A 16,244-nucleotide genomic window follows, 5' to 3' on the forward strand; every position below is an offset into this window, starting at 1 on the left:
TGGATTAGGGTAATTACCCTAATGATGGCAGACTTGAATTGACGGCTGCGGATAATCATTATCGAAGGGATAATCATCACATAACCTAAAGGTTATCTCAGGAGTCCTCTACTAGTCCAAACTAGTAGAAGTCTATTGCTCAACGGATTTAACTATTAAGATCCAACGACTACCCGAAGAAGGCTCAAGTGCATCCAACGAAGGAGATTCGAAGGTACACTCTATATAAACCTCACTACCATACGAGGTGAGGGGATCGAAAACACACAATCTGAGACTCAGGTTCAGATACATACTGATAGACTTAAACTATCAGCGTTCTGCTATCTAGACCGCCTTTCCCAGTTCTTCGTTCTTTAGCTCTGTGCTTCTAGCAGAGCCGTTTGTGATTAAGTTCATCAACTGACTTAGCCTTCGGAGGTGGACTCCCGACCCCAGCGGTCGGGCCACGTCTGAAGATTTCGTTTTGCAGGTCATCACGGAGAGATCTAAGGGCTGAGCAGATTTTGGACGCATCAGTACGTTATTCAATATTTTTCTACTAAGTCAAGTAAGGACACAATTACATATTTAACTGATTGCTTATTATGATGATTCGATATTTGTTCGAAGCCTGTTAGTGGCTTTATATTTTGTTGTAGCTGCTGTTTTGCTTTATTACTCGTTGATTATGAATTGTGATTAATGATTATTGTTCTTTACTTCTTTTGTAAAATGTTGTTGAGTAATGTGACGATAAATTGAAAATTACTTGGTTTGGTACTCCCAGCCAGGGGCGAACCCAAGATTCAATATTGGGGGGGCCGAAGAATGAAAGCCAGATAATCTTCCCATTGGGAAAGCACTAATGTCTTTTTTGCCACACATATTGTATAGGCTCTTATAAGACCCATTGGGGGTCCACACCATCTAAATTAAAAAAAAAAAAAATAAAAATTTTTTTTAAAAAAAAAAAAAAAAAAAAAAAAAAAAAAAAAAAAAAAAAAAAAAAAAAAAACACAAACCACCCCAAAAGAAAAAGGAAAAAAAAAAATTTTTTTTGTGGGGATGTAAAACCTTTTTATTATATTAAGGAATAGACCCACATATATTTTGTGGGGCCCACACAATTTTGAAATAAAAGGTAAACTATTGACAATAATACTTTTTTTTTCAACAAAATATAGGTAAATTAAAACAAAAATACAATTTTTTTTTTTTTTTTTTTTTATATATATATATATATATATATATATATATATATATATATATATATATATATATATATATATATATATATATATATATATATACATGACTTCAACCCACCCTAAAAAGTTAGATGCAAGCCAAAATTTTCTTTGGTAGGACATGTAAACCAATTTTTTTTTAGGTAATAGATGCAAACCCATGGTAATTAGTTACCTTACTAACTATAGGAATTTTATTCACAATACAAAATCAAATAAAAATTTATTTAGAAGAAATAACGAAACATAGAATATAAAATCAAATAAAAAGAATAGCAAAAAAAAAAAAAAAAGAGGAAAAAGAGAAATGATAAATAAATTGAGAAAGAGAAGAGTATCTAATTGTGGTGGATTTTTTCCAAATTTTCTAACCCACGCTCGAGGGAGAGAATAAATAGGAAGAAAGAAAGGGAAGAGAATAAATAGAAAGAAAAGAGGAAATAGGAGAGATAAATCAGGATTGAGGAGTTAGTCTTTAATTATGAATGACATTTTTTATACCAAATAAGATTTTTTTCCAAAAATCTCCTTTAACCCACTTTTATAGAAAGGAGAGAATAAATAGGAGAACGTGGAGAGAGAGGGGAGAATAAATGAGATTGAGGAGTTAGTTTTTAATTATGAATGACATTTATACCCATTATTTTTACCTTTAAAAATTATTCTCAATATTTGGGGGGGGGGGGGGGGGGAATAGTGACATTTCACATGTAGGAAGAGAAAAAACTGGAAAAATTAAGAAAATTAATACAAAAATTAGAAAAATAAGGGTAGTATAGATTTTTTAAAAATTCGGCCCCCCCAGCCCTTTTATAGGTCCACCCCTGCTCCCAGCTTGGAATATCATGGGTTGTGGTATGAGACATTGTCCTCTAACGCCACCAACATTATCATAATTGTTGTCCTTCATGATTAAGAGGTCTAGATGCATAGTTAGGTTACCCTTACACACTACAACCCTTTCGGGAGGTGTATTGAAGCTGGGTGATCCATGATAGCAGTGACGTGGTCTTGTGGGCGTCCAACAGAGTAACCAACATGTGTGGAGACACAATGGCCCACCATTTTTCGTACAAATGGTAGGGTCGCATATGTTGAGGTTGGATTCATCGGCGTCCAAAAGACGACTTAAGTGTAGTGAGGAGACATGAGAGGCATCTGTCCCAACAATATGTGGATGACCATAGGGTTAAGGAATGTGGTCCAACAGAGGTAATTAGTCTGTGAGGATTTACATTCCGAGGTGTGAAAGTAACTTAAACCAAAAGGGCACTAGGCATGAGGAAATGTATATAAACTACATATAGTGTGTGACCATATGAATTTGCATTGGGTTTAAAATCTCCGATGTGCGCCAGTTCCGACCAATGGTTATGGGGGTGAGAGAGTGTGGACCTGTACCCCAGCCATGGTTGATGATGACGACTGTACCCTTTACTTGAGATCCCAACAAAAGTAACCAATTCGTGAGTGACTAGAGTGACAAGACCTGCCTAGAGGAGGTTTGGTGTTATATCTTAAAGCATGTCAGCCTACAAAAGACTCACCTAGCAAGATTCTTATATGCAATCCTTATTTAGCATTTCATTTTTTCGATTTCTTGCTTACTATGTGATCGTGGTATATGTATGGAACTATTGTCTTATTGAATCCTTGTGGATTTCTTGTGTTTTCTTCAAATGCCTTTCCAGAACATTAGGAAAGAGAGTCCAAGTTGTTCGCCACATGGATAGGGCGACGAATGACTCCTTTAATTGAGAATTTGAGATAGAATACCCTAAACTGTTGAAAGACAATAAAAAAACTTGATGAGACACATTTCTGATAATTTTGCTTCCACTAATACATTCTTATTTAATTCATTCAGTATTCATTATTAGATTTTGGAACTTTATTTCTTTAATTAAATATTGAATTTCTCCATTTGCTCTTGATTATGGATTTATGTGTCTTATTTATTATTGAATAGTGTGATTGGGGATCTTGTAGCTATGGATTACACCCACGGGTTGTCGGGGCGGGTCTGATACCGTCGGGTAAGGTGTGACATCTTGTATATTTATAAAATATATTTTAAAATTAGAATAATGTTATAAAATAAAGCGAATATATCAGAGACAAAGAAGAAAACTGGAACAAGATCAATCAGAAGTAATTCATTCAGTTGAGTGCATTACATATTTATAGTAGAATGAGCATCTACTCTGATATGGAAATACAATATATGATTGTTGGACACAATAAAATATTCTTGATATGGAAAGATAGATTGCCGCCCAAGATAGAAGGTGTATAGAATGGAAGTATTGACTGCCAACATTGTGTGTTGAGATCACTGTAATCTTCAATTAAGATGGGAATGTGAATCACCAAGATTGTATGCTGAGGTGATTGAGATCTTCAATTGGAAGTATTGTCTATTGGGGGATGATGGATATCCACAATCAATATTATTTATAACACTCCCCCTTGGATGTCCATCAATAGATAATGTACCTCGTTAAAACCTTACTAAGAAAAACCCTATGGGAAAAAATCTTAGTGAAGGAAAAAGAATATACATATCTAAATAATACGTATTAGTAGCTGCCTCATTAAAAACCTTACCAGGAAAACCCGGGGGACAAAACCTTGGTTAAGGAAAAGAGTGCAGACGTATTTTACTCCCCCTGATGATAACATCATTGAGTATCTTTGAATACGTACATTCTAATATCATATACCAGCTTCTCAAGATTTGAAGTATGCAACTTCTTAATAGATAAATCCGTCAACTTATCACTTGAACGAGTTTGTTGAACATTGATTTCACCATTTCATTGAAGACCATGAATGAAGAAGAATCTCGGTGAAATATGTATCGTGCTATCTCCTTTGATGTATCTTCGCTTCAATTAAGTTATGCATGCAGCATAATCTTCTTATAATATTGTTCAAACATCTTCTTCTAATAGAAGACTGCATGCTTCCTGAATGTGTTGTATCATTGATCTAAATCAAATATAAAATAGCTAACATTCACTTATGAATAAATAGCCTGTTTGAGATCTAGTTGTATATAGATCAGATAAAAATCTTGCATCTGCATAACAAGTAAGTTGATGTACACATTTATAAAATAATATCATATCAATAATATCTCGAATATACTGAATTATATGTTTTATAACATTTCAGTGTCTTCATATTGGAGAAGAGATAAATCTTGCTAATACACTTATAGAAAATGCTACATCTGGTCTTATACTATTAGCAAAATACATTAATGCCCCAATTGCACTAAGTATGGTACTTTATGACCAAGAAATTTTTCACCATTTTCTTGGGGTCGAAATGAATCTTTCTTTATATTGAGCGATCTCACAACCATTGGGGTACTCAATGGATGTTTTTTATCTAGATAAAATCTCTTCAAAATATTCTCTATATAAATTGATTGATGAACGAATATTTAATTCGTCAAATGCTCAATTTACAAGTCAAGACAAAACATTGTCTTTTCAAGATTTTCATTTCAATTTTCTTCAAATAATCTACTGCTTTTGGAAACTCTTCAGGATTTTCGATGATATTTAAATCATCATCATAAATCATCATCATATACATTTACTAAAATTAGATCCATATCCTTAATAAAGGCACAGTAATAAATTGGATCATTTGTATACTTTTCATTTAGTAAATATCCACTAAAGATATTATATCATATATGTCATAATCATCTCTGAAGCTTTATTGAACAAACTTCCTAGGAATTTTTATGTGCTTCAGGCATTTTGAATCCTTCAGGGATTTTCATATATATTTCACACTCGAGTGAACCATAGGCTGTAATAATATACATTAGACACACGTCAAAATTTTCATATACTGCCCAGTTAATAAGATATCTGAAGGTGATTGCATTCACCACAAGAGAACATGTTTCCATGTAATCAATGCCAGGCATCTGCAAAAATTCTTGTGCCATAATTCATGCTTTATATATCACGATTTCATTCATTTTCTCATTTCATTTTTCGCAGAAAACTCAATTGTACCCCACTGGCTTTATACCTTCAGATATTGGACTATAGGTCCAAAAACTTTATTTTTCAAGCGAATTCAATTCTACTTGAATTGCGTCTCTACATTTTGGCCAATCATTTTTTGATTTATATTCATCAACAAATTTATATTCAAGATCCTCGTCTTGTTGCATTATTTCAACAAAAACATTATATGCAGAAATTGTTGTCGACAACTTTATATTTTCGGTTCCATCTTTTTCCTGCAATGACATAACTAATCGAGATCTCTTCATTATTTTCAGGTACTTGAACCTCTTCTGGGGTTTCATTGAAAGTTATGTCTTAAGGATTTTCATAATCAATTGTCTCCATTTTATGACCATCTTGATCATTTGCTCCTTTCTTTTTCTAGGATTTTATCCTTGGAACCGATTGATCTTCCACGTTTTAAACGTGGTTTAATTTCATTTGCACTGATAGATTGTTCTGCTGGGACATCAATTCTAATTGGAGCATTTACAGCTAGAATATGAGATTTTGTGACTCTTAGCAAGGTCAGCAAATCTAGCAGTTGATTTATAATATTTATTGCATTATCCTTTGAACTTCAAGTTCACAGTGCTCAGTGCGAGGATCTAATGAGATAATGATAATGCATACAATCAATCTCTTTTTCCAACTGTTTATTCTCTCCCCCTCATGTTGGAAAAACTAATTCATCAAAATAATACTCAGCAAGTATTGCATTAAATAAATCTCCTATCCTTAGTAATATATTGAATTATATAAGTAGATTTATATTCAACATATATTCCCAACTTTATTTTGGGACTCATCTTTGTGCGCTGTGGTGGAGCAATTGGAATGTAAGCCGCACATCCAAAAATTTTAAGATGAGAAATATTTGGCTTCTGACCATAAACCAATTGTAATAGGGAGAATTTATGAAAACCTTTTGGCCTGATGCGTACAAATGATGCTTTGTTCTCATAACCAATGGTTTAGCTATTAATTGGAGACATTTAATAAATGATTTTACTAAACCATTTTGGATATAAACATAAACAACAGGCTATTCAACTGTGATCTCAGTTGTTATACAATAATCATAAAGCCTGAGATGTAAATTCACCAGCATTATCAAGACAAACTGTCGTTATCTTATAATCCATAAATTATGCTCTTAATCTCATTATTTGAGCAAACAATCTCGCAAACACTAAATTGTGAGTTCATAATGAACATACATGTGACCACTTTATAGATGCATCTACTAAAATCATATATTATCTGAATGGTCCACATGATGGGTGAATGGGCCCATATATTTCACCCTCTATACGTTTTAAAAGCGTAGAATGTTGAATCTCAACTTTAGCTGGTGAATATTTAATAATAAATTTTTCTTGAGAACAAGCAATACAAGAAAATTCACTTAATTGAAGAATCTTCTGGTTCTTCAATGGATGACAATTGAATTTTCAATAGTTTTTCGCATCATACTTGATCCGGGATTGTCCAACCGGTCATGTCAAATAATAAAATTATTGGAATCAATGTTCATTTGATTTACCCAAGCATGTGTTTCAACCATGCGATATTCATGTAGTATAAATTGGGAGAAATATCTAATACATTTGTATAGATATTTACTTATACCATTATTTGTAGTCTCAATCTGATAATCATTTTGGCAAATAGCTTTGAAACTTAATAAGTTTCTTTGAGACTTACTACAAAATAATGAATTATTCATAGCCAATTTTATCTCCCAGATAATAATAGATTAGCTCTTCCGGAGCTTCCAATAAATACAATATATGATTATTGGACACAATAAAATATTCTTGATATGGAAAGATAGATTGCCGCCCAAGATAGGTGTATAGAATGGAAGTATTGATTGCCAACATTGCGTGTTGAGATCACTGTAATCTTCAATTAAGATGGGAATGTGAATCACCAAGATTGTATGCTGAGGTGATTGAGATCTTCAATTGGAAGTATTATCTATTGGGGGATGATGGATATCCACAATCAATATTATTTATAACAAATAATTAAAAGTATCAAACTCTAGACATTAACACCAAATTATATTTATTAATCTCTTAACTATATATATGTTTGTAATAGACCAATATTATTATATGTTAGATGGTTCAAATTTATCAATAGGTTATACTCAAAATTAATACAAGTTAGATTATGCATATCAATTATATATATGATTCAAATTTGATTAGGTATAGGGACATGGTTAGGGCCAATCAAGGATAGGGATAGGGCCAACCTGTCCTGATCAGACCCAATTAGGGACAATTAGAGTAGAAATGGGCTTGGCTTGACTCATAGGGCTTAGGGCAAGGGACAAGAATTCTTGGCCCTAATAGCAAGAATGAGCTTAGCTAAAAATATATAGGCTAGGATTGGGATTGAAAAATCTTGGCATAGTCCATTCTTGTTGTCACATCCTCCCAGCCGGTACCCTATCTGGCATACCCGAGAGTGTGATTCATAGCCCGAAGATCAGGTATCGAGTAATCAACCTCCCACATAAACAATAACATAATCATGAACAATAAAAATAAAAGTCGGAAGATAAACCATAGATCCAAATAAGGAAAGAATAATCATATATAATCGAGTACTAGATATAATCAGAGTGTCAACAACAGATAAGTAAAGTGAGGCAAAATCCCACTCTACAACCAGCGGAAAAGTAGTTCTAAAAGAGAATAAGCAAGACAAAATCTAATCCCAGTAGCAAGTACAATGGGTAACTAAATTGTTCTCCACTTTATGACAACATCCCTATAAGTATAAATCTCATACGGCACAAGGCGCTTCCATTCAATGGTCGGACTAGCATCGTACGGAGCATAACCACTCGCGGGATCTTCGTGTAATTGTTGTAACCGCAATCACCTTCCGGAGATATGCCTCTTCGCCTTGCGCTTCTTCATAGGGGCGTCATAATATTCGTCCCGAGAATAGTCTAACAAACATTGTACAATAAAGGAATGAGTTTCAAAGAAACTCGAAGGCGTTAAATCCATAATAACATAAATGGCGGATTTCGAACAAACATAAATGCAATATGGTATGAGACAAGCAATGAATGAATGAATCTAACTCTATATATGCTGGTCTCTGTTGCGACATGCTTTAAGTCATAGCACCGTACTTCTTTAGGAAGGTCTCAATCACTCATCATCAGTTGGTAATGGGTCCGGCATCCCTCGGGACATTCCATGGCTGGGGGTATAGGTCACCGCTCTCTCACATCACCATTGGTCTAAGTACCGGCGCATGTCGGGGGTAGCCTAGCCAAATGCAAGTCTTCTACTTAGTTACATCAAGTCAGATCCGGATCGTCCATTCCTCGTCCCCGACGATCCTTTCCGGTATCCTTCACACTAGAGTCCTCATAGTCCCCGACTACGGACTCATCAACCCTATTGATCATCCACATATGGTAACGGGAGCTCTCACGTCCTCTCACGGGTTGGTTACCGGTCTTGGCGCCCGTGAGCCCAAGTCTAACCATTGCAACCCTACCAATAATGGCCCCCACAATGTGATTCCTGTCCTCTCACGGGTTGGTTACCGGTCTTGGCGCCCATGAATCCCCATTGCTCCCGGGTCGTTCGGTCTCAATACCCCTCCGATTGGGTCCCATAACGGGACATCCTAGCCAAACACTACTAGACAATCCTAGATATGTCATCCAACAGTTTAGGAAGGTGTCCGAGGGCATCTCCGGAACATCCCATAATATTCCCGTAGTAGTCCAAGGACGAGTGTCAAAGGACACCTCTCCTTTCCAAACCATACTTAAGCATACACATGCATCAATTCATATCATCACATATATGGTAACTTCATATTGGAAAGAAATCAATAATTACAATCACTTTGTATATAATTGGTAGTAAATCATACATGAGTCAATTCAATATGATTAAGTAATGCTACTGATATCAAGACGTACCACAGTAGTATAACATTATAAGAATCTAATTAAAGAATAACTTAACAAGATTCAAATATAGAACTAGGATATGCAATTTATGTTGTTAAAGAAGTAACCATCCTTACCTTTTATAACTCGCAAAGGAATCCTAAGAAATCAAGTAAGATCTTGGCAAACTTGAGAGAAGGTCCTAAACAAGTGTATACAACATATTAGGAAAGATCCCTAACGAAAAGATACCAAAACATCCAACACGACCAATTGAGTTGCTGTACTCATTGGTCGAGTGGATTGGTCGCTGTCCAGTCACCAATGCGCATAGCCTAAAAACGAGTTTTAAGATATAAAATCCGAATTTGGTGGTTCAGGGTACTAATCAAGGGTAAACTACATTAGTAGTATCCTAACATATAGGGGACCTCAAAACACTAATCCAATCAAGCCATCAAGATCCAAATTAGGAAACAAAAAGTTACCATAATTAGATCAACCATGGATCTTGAAGAATTCAAGATAGAAATCAAAGACAAGAACAATAGGAGAATGGATCATTGCTTCGGTAAAGGTATCATGAAAGCATACTTAGATCTTCAAGGAAATAGGCTTAAGCATAAATCTAAATGGAAACAAAACCTACCATATATGTAACTATCATGATTCATGAGAAACATGGTATGGTAGAGAGAAACAACTAGAGATTGATAGATCATGGATCATGAAAAGAAAACACAGCAATTGACTACTAACATGATCAATATAGAAGATCCAAGGAGATCAGAATTCAAATCAGAAGTTAAACAAAGACTAGATCATGGTTTGATCATGATTCCTTCAAAAGCTTGCAATAATCATGGTTAAGATCATTGTTTTAGCCATTAATCCTTAGGATGATCATGAGAGACAAGTCCAGAGATGTTTGCAACAGAGAATGCAGCATCTCCTCTACTGTCTCAACTCAAAAAGGAAAGAAAAACAGAGATGGAGGAGAAGAAGAGAGTGTAGACATACCTTTGATGCAAAAGGAAGAGTTTTGACGAAGATCCGTCAAGAAAATCACCAAAGATGCAAGGGAGATGACTTGCAGAGGTATTTGGTTCGTTCCAAAGAGTTTGGAGGCAGCAAATACGAAGTAGACTCGAGATTGGACTTAAATAGAGCAAGCAAGACCTAATTGCCAAAGACAGCACTCATTGGTCGAGTGGATTGGTCGATCGGTCCAGCGACCAATCGGTCGACCAATGCGAACAATTCCAAAGCAGGGAATTGAAGACCCGATCAAATCCAATCCTAAAGGGGTTTTGCACACATAACAAGTGACTTACCTAATAGGTAGAAATGCCTTCAAACCATGATAGAGAGCACTCCAAGTCCATCAACTAATCCGATCTTCATCAAGATTCAGTTTCCATAAATAGAACTTCATCATCAACTCTCATGGATTCAAAGCCAGGCACCAAGTCCTCCACTGGGATGGCCCAAAGCTGACTTCTTACTTTACTTCGGGTCACTGGACCTACACATAACAAGGTTTCCGGGTCAAGGTTAGGGCTGGGTTTTACACTTGTTGCAGCCCTACATAATTGGTTCTTTCGAGCCCTCTGGCAATGTTTGAGATATCATCAACGAAGATTATAATGCCAATTAGAATCATGGTCATTACCTGGGTTGACAAGACATAATGCGTCGTTCCACCACCACATCTACATCGAGCAACACGCCTGTTGGCTTAGTGCCTATGATGTGTACTTAGACAAAATCCGTCACATCAATCTCTCATAGCCGCCCACCAAAGCCTAACATGTCAATTTGATCGCCACCATGTTCAGCATGTTGACCAAAATGGAGATCAAGGCCAACTAGAGGATCCAATAGTTCTTAAACATCAAGTAATACTACTTTGCTTAGAACTCTAAAACCTCATCCTCAGGATGATGTTTGTAATTGAATTTGACTTTAGCATCAAAATCGGTTAGTGTCACATCCACCCGAATACCCGAAGAGTGATCCGCAGTCACAAGATCATGTCTCAGACAATCATAAACCATTTTTACACAATAGACTAATCATGATTAAGAATAAATTAAGTCATACATATAATAATAAAGAGATATATCAAATACCAAGGATCTCGAAGGATCTCAAAAACAAAATTAGAGTGCGGAAGTGATGCCAAAACCAAAATAGTCAAATTGGAAAGAGAATCAAATCAAAACTCCTAAGGTTTACATTACGTAAGTTTCCTTAATTAAATGGTAACCACGGATTTCAAAAGTTTCTGTATCGCGAATAGTATTGATTAACTCATGAATCATGCTAATTTTTGGTACGCACAGTCATGACATGTACATTCGTCATTGTGTATGTCATAATCCCCATAATCCGGTACATCATACCTATTGGTCGGAGGGGCTTCGTAATTTTGATACACTACATCAAAATCTGCAATAAAATCTAAGACAACAAATCCCCGAGGGGTGAGCTTAAAAGAACTCAACAAGTAGTCCACAAGCATATAACCATTAATCACAACATAAGTCAAGATATCATTTAATGTGACATGATATGAAATGCAATGTAGTAATGCTACTATACTCTAACTGATGCAAGTCTCTATACGGTAGACACGCATTAAGATATGACACCAGCCTCCTCTGAGCAGGTCTCGTCACTCTTTTCTCTCACGGGTTGGTTACCGGTCTTTAGATCCCGGTAAGGGGTAAAGTCATCCCTCTTGGATCATCACTATGGCTGGGGTTTAGGTCAACACTCTCTCAGCACAGCACTGGCATGGATACTAGCACATGTCAGGGATATACTTAGCCCAATGCAGGTCAAGTACTCGGTCACATCATCCTAGGTTCAGATACCTCCACTCATGCATCTCACACTCTTGGTTTAGTATCCTCTCCTATCTATAGTCAACATGTCATATGGCTCCAATCAAATTGGACTACGCATCTTCTTAACCCTATTCGCCATCCACATAAAATTGGGTGGGAAGCTCTCATGTCTTCTCACGGGTTTGTTACCGGTCTTGAGTGCACCACGAGTCACCCCACACTACTACCACGGGTCACTTGGCATGAATACCCCTATTGATATAGTGTGACATGACGGGGTGCCTAACCATGTTCTTCTAGACCTCTTAGTTATGAAAGACAATAACCATGAAAAGTTCTGGGGGCATCAGAGGACAGTGTCCCATACAACAGCCTCTTATCCCAAGCCAAGAATACCAAGCCTGGTATTCTCCAATTCAGAGTCACACCAAACAACAACCTCCCACAAAAGAAATAAAAGACGCTAAACATTATTCATAAGTCACAATCCTAGTTCAAGTCCAAATTCACATAAGACAATCCAACTCATAAGTATCATATTCAAACAATTACATTCTATAATTTCAAAGCATTAATATCCTACCAAAGTCTTAGAACAACAACATGTATATCAATATGCAAGATTCATATCATTTAAGAATACAATGATGATTATATATAAGTGAACGTCTTCACCTTACAATATTCGATTTGCAACTCTGCAAAGACAATCAAAATGAATGTTCACGCTTCCCAAAAAGTCCTAATTATATGTTGGTTCAAGGTTAGAAACAACCCTAAAAGTCCCACATCTAAAGATAATCAAAAACCAAAACTGCTGAGAGTGGTTGATTGAATGGGTCACCTGGGGCGACCAGGGGGAATGGGTCACTCAGGCTGGTCACCAGGTAACCAAGCCAATCTGCCCAAGTTCGGGTACAGACAAAATTGACTCAAATCGTCAACTAGATTCCTATTTATGTTCCAAACTACTTCTAAAGTATATATAGAAATTTCTAAAATAATACTAGAACATGAACTAACATTATTTAGGCATTCAACAACGTAAAAGAATTGAAAACCTAGCGAATCAAAAGTTAAGTCTTTTTCGAAATCATTCTTGAAGAACACGGATGAACTAGAGTGAATGGGGATTCACTCTAGGGTAAAGAAAATAGAAGTATGCTATTACAATATTTAGAAGCCTTCTACAAGGTCTAGGTAGTAGAGAAAACAATTGCTGAAAACAATTTGAATGAACAGAGATGAGTACTAACCCTATAAAAAATCAATCGTTGCACGAAAAGCCTCCAGAAGATTTCCACACTGTCCTTCACCTTCACGAAGCACTCTTTGACACGTCCCGACGTCCTCTGATAGCTATTGATCATAATAACACACTTTAGAATGAAAACACATTAAATAGGGCATCACAAACCAAATTTTCAATTTTGTCCTTTTTCTCTTGGAACCAGGTGGGCAACCTGGGATGGTTGCCAGGCCAATCGACCCACCCCTAGAACTTAGTTTCAGGAGCATATTTTAAGGCTCTGAAAGCCCTTGGCTCTGCCCTAGCCCTACTCCACACTCAAAAAGGGTCAGCTGATTTTTAGGACCTTCCACACATGTCATCAAAGAACACTTTATCCATCTACCAAATCCGTCAATGTCCAAGGTAGATTTCCTTCCAAACTCTGACAGAACTTCCAACTCATCATCATCACCATCAACTTCCATCGGTTTGGACTCTAATCCGATGGTCTCAACCTGATTAGCCCATAATTGTCTCCTGCTTGCATTTCGGGTTCTCGGTTGATTGTTATCATGCACAGGTTTGCCCACAAGTCGACTGTGGTTCAACCAAGAGATCAGATTTGATTGCAACACAACAAATTTGTTGAAGAGTTAAAATCAGACCATCCCATTATTAAACAAAAATGGATCCTAGTTTTAGGATCATTTGGTTATTGAGATGGTTTTGATATAAACTGCCAATGTAAGGTTGTTTGATTGTAAAGAGGTCATGGGTTCAACCTTTGCTAATGATATATGTAATATTCTCATCTCCTATATATAAGAGGCACCCTTATGCCAACAAAACAATTAACCCAATTGGGATTGAATCACAAAAAAATATCGCTCTAATCCATAATAAACCATTTGACACCCTTAAGCTTCATGGAGATCATTCTAATTAGCCATAAAAATCCATTTGACACCCTCACCCTTCACGGTTCTGAGTGTCATAGATAAAAACATAAAATGATAAGGAAATTGTTCTTTTAAGGAGATGGGAGGGAAACTTTGTCCCGTGCTTGTATCCATTTAACAATTGATCAAGATCTAATCCAATACCATATTCTAGGACTATGATACCCTCACATGTTGTTTTCTAGAGGGAAGGTTTGCTAGACTAGTTACTCATATTAAGGGCTTGGCTATCTCTAATGGCTTGATTAGTTTTCACTAGGTGGGTAAAGAGGCAAATCATGCTATTGATTGTATGTCTAAGGTATCGTTAGACTTGGCGAACTCCTTGCCAAGTTCCCTTGGAGGGTGTCTAACCCTATTTATGTAAATTGGAAGAAGAAAAAAAAATACTATTATAGTCTCACCTTCCTTTTTTTTTTTTTTTTTTTTTTTTTTTTTAATTAAGGAATTGGGCTTTATATTAGGGGATAGGGACCATTACATAATACATATTACATGAAGGAGAGTCAAATTCATGATCTCTTTACTAAGACATGTTGATCATGTTCAACCAAACAATCCTTTGATGATAATAATATAGTTATTCAACGTAAGAAATTAAATACCAACAAGAGAAACTCTTCCTTGAATTTTAGTTAAAATTTAAAATATTAACAAATCCTTGATACTAAAGTAAGCATGCACTCAATTAGGTTACAACTAAAAAGCATGTTACACAACCTAAGAAAATTACATCTAAGCTCCATTTGTTGATGTAGACTTCTACGCAAATTTGTACTGAAGTTGTTGAAACATAATTCCATTATTTGTTTTAGTCTAAATAAGACATTAAAAAACTTCACAACATATAACTAATAGAAAATTTAGGAATTAAAAAAATAATAAATAAGTAATTGGAAAAAAGTATGGACACCCCAAAACTAGGTCAAATTGACATAGACCTACCAAAATGTTTTTAAAATTCACACAGTAGTACACTCCATTAGCAAATTTCATGAAGTCATACTTAGGGCCTGTTTGGTTACTTGAGTCTGTAGATTTCTAAAATTTAGAGATTTCAAATCTACCAAATCTCAGTCAGGTTGATTACGTGGTTAGTTTGAATTTGGAAGAAATGTTACAAAATTTATTGAATTTGGTTCAATCTTCCGGGGGGAATCCGTTCCCCCCCTAACTGCTTTGTGAATGATCTCGCTGATCTTCCCACCACGAAATCTCCCTTGTCCTTTCACTCGGCGCGCCCCCTTAGATGATTTTATAATTCCTATATTGCCTTTAATCTGTTATGACTTTACAATATTGCCCCAGTAAAATAAAATCATAAATTTTCATTTTCTTTTCTTCTTCACGTTCTCCCTTCATCTTCTTCTTCCATTTGTCATTTTATACTAGGATATTGAACAATACAATCAAAGCTATACATGTCATTTCCTCTAACTAACTAAGAGTCCTAATGGAAAATGGATTATTGGATATTTAATATAGTTTTGGGGTATCTATGCTTTTTTCCATTTATCATGGAGTGTTCTTGAAATTTTTTGATAATAATGATGCTCTCTTGTATTTGATAAAAAATGGAGGAATAAAATAAATAAATTAATATATCCAGTCACATTTAATGTATTTTATAAAAAAGAAAGAAAAAAGGGTAAAAACTTTCTATTAAAGAAAAAGAAAGAAAAGATTTAAAAAAATTAAAAATAGGAAGTATCTATTCTTGGAGAGGAGGAAATAGGGTGGAAAAAAAATACAGAAATACAGTTTAAAAAATCAATATAATTAATTAAATAGATAAAAATAAAGGATAAATTTGACCATTTTAAAATATTAATGGAGAAGGAGAAATAAAAGTTTACCTTTTTGAAGGAATTAAAGGTGAAATATTTGAAAAAGAAATAAAGTAAATATAGAATAAGTACAAGAGAGATAAAAAACAAGATTCAATTAGTGATTAGATATAAAATTTTACTATGGAATGTTTTCCAAATAATATTTTATA

Source organism: Hakea prostrata, chromosome 8 (assembly GCF_041222555.1).
Source record: "Hakea prostrata isolate BN-2017 chromosome 8, UWA_Hpros_2, whole genome shotgun sequence".
Taxonomy (NCBI): Eukaryota; Viridiplantae; Streptophyta; class Magnoliopsida; order Proteales; family Proteaceae; genus Hakea; species Hakea prostrata.